We start from the raw sequence: 2,500 nt of genomic DNA on the forward strand, positions 1-2,500 counted from the left end.
AGTATAGTGAGAACTGCTCCAAAAAATGACAGGCTAAAAACAATAACACATAGCTGAGTGACGTCAGTTTCGTTCTGTCTATAGATAGTTTGCGCTTGGCTAAGAAGCTCATAACATTGCCATCCGGAAGTATAACGGACCAACACACAAAACTGTGTGTATACATGAACGTTTATAGTGAGGTTAATACAGTTCAGTGAGCATTACTCATAAACGCGGATGGCAAAAAACAAGAACAAAGACCTGAGTGACGTCATCTTCGAACTATCTATAGGGTTTACAGTTTGACGTCATTTTAAAGGTTTGTACAGCATCTAGTGAGTTGTCGTTAGTAGAGCTCAAGGAAACAAGTGATTCCATAAGTCGAACTATTGATGATTTGTTTTCTTTTGCTGCCAAAGCTTGTCTTTTGACGTCATTTTTTTGGTCAGTGTCAGGCGCCGATGTAGACAGTGACCATGTCCCAGTTGTTTGTACAATAAGGATAAAGTTTAAAGCTATTCAGAGAACAGCTGGTAGAATAAAGAGGGATTACAGGTTATGCAAAGACAATGGCATACAAACAAAAATGAGAGAAGAATTTGAAAATGCACTCATGATACAAAGCCAAAGTGAACCTGATAATGAAAAATGTGAAAAACAATTTGATATATTCCAAAAGTGTGTCAAAGCAACTGCAGAAAAGCATTTACCAATAGCTCAAATAAACAGCAAAAAGGAATGGATGACAAATGAAATTCTAAACCTATTTGAAGAAAGACGAAAATGCAACAGAGGGTCTGCAGAATACCAAACATTGAACAACCACATTAAATCCAAATGCATCGAGGCACACGAGAACTATCTAGACTGGAAATGCTGCGAAATCGAAAGAGAATACAAACCCAACCCCCAACAAGCTCACCAAAGAATAAAAGAACTATCAGGGAAAAGGAAAAGCAAAGCAGCAGGAAGTTGTATCCAAAACAAACAAGGGGAACTGCTATTTGAAGAACAACATATAGAAAGCCGATGGGTAGAATACATAGGCGAACTGTACAATGATCCAAATAGAAATGAACCACCACTGAAATTCAAAGAACCATTAAGCGGACCAAACATCACCAAAAGTGAAATTGAACATGCCATGGAACGAATGAGGGATGGTAAAGCAACAGGCCCTGATGAAATATCTGTAGAGGTATTAAAAAGCCTAGGAGATCTAGCAATTGATGAACTTCACATATTATTCAACAATATATACAATACTGGGAAAATTCCAGAAGATCTCTGTAACTCTATTTTCATAGCAATACCAAAGAAAGCAGGTGCAGTCAGATGCGAAAATTTTAGAACTATAAGTTTAATAAGCCACATCAACAAAATACTGTTGCGTATAATTATCAACAGGCTAAGGAATAAGATTAACCCCGAAATCGCAGAAGAACAATATGGATTCCAACCTGACAGAGGGACAAGGAACGCAATATACCTCCTCCGTGTTTTAAGTGAAAGAGCTATACAGGTTCAGACCCCACTATACCTCTGTTTTGTCGACTACAAAAAAGCTTTTGATAGAGTACGCCACGAAGAAATACTAAAACAACTGCACTCCATTGGCGCTGATGAGAAAGACCTCAGACTCATGCAAACATTATACTACACCCAGCAGGCATCTATCAAAATCGGAAACTCTACAGGAAATTCCATTCCTATTAAGAAAGGAGTCCGTCAAGGGTGTTTTGCCTCACCAGATCTGTTTAATCTATACCAAGAAACAATCATGAGGGGCATAAATAATATGGAGGGAATAAAAGTGGGAGGTCACAACATAAATAATATAAGATACGCAGACGATACGGTACTCATTGCAACATCAGAAATCCAACTTCAAAAGATTGTTGACAAAGTGGTAGTAGATAGTGAAGCCAAGGGAATGGAAGTGAATATCACCAAAACGGAATGCATGGTAATACAGAAAAACCCCGAAAACAACAACACCTGCAATATAACGATTCACGGCGAGCAACTTACCAACGTAGAAAGTTTTAAATACCTAGGTTCAATAGTGACAACAGATGGAAGATGTAACCGAGACATACGAGCAAGAATAACTCAAGCCAAACAGGCCTTCATGGACCTGGGAAACATTTTGAAAAACAAACAGATGTCGTTCGGGATTAGATTCCGAGTCTTGAAGTGCTACGTGTGGCCAATCTTGTTATACGGATGCGAAAGCTGGACTACAAATGCAGAAACACAAAAGAACATTGAAGCTTTTGAAATGTGGTGCTTGAGAAGGATGCAGAGAATATCGTATACTGCACACAAAACGAACGAAGAAGTGCTAAAACAAACATACCAACAAAGGAAACTAATGCCCTTAATAGTGGATCGACAACTATCCTTTTTCGGACACATAGTAAGGAAAGATAAGAATGAATACCTGGCAAGTTGTGGAAAAATACCTGGTAAACGCGCCCGGGGGAGACAAAGAAAAACACTCATAGACCAACTGAAG

The 2,500-nt window shown here is 38.7% G+C and overlaps 1 protein-coding gene across 1 annotated transcript in view; it reads left to right on the forward strand.

Moving 5' to 3' along the window:
• Positions 1 to 2,500, forward strand: part of LOC144957478 (thrombospondin type-1 domain-containing protein 7B-like) — a 447,754-nt gene that overhangs the window by 283,042 nt on the left and 162,212 nt on the right. The gene's annotated exons all lie outside the window — the stretch shown is intronic.

Source organism: Berghia stephanieae, chromosome 12, assembly GCF_034508935.2.
Source record: "Berghia stephanieae isolate SIO BIC M18660-M18661 chromosome 12, UCSD_Bste_1.3, whole genome shotgun sequence".
NCBI lineage: Eukaryota > Metazoa > Mollusca > Gastropoda > Nudibranchia > Aeolidiidae > Berghia > Berghia stephanieae.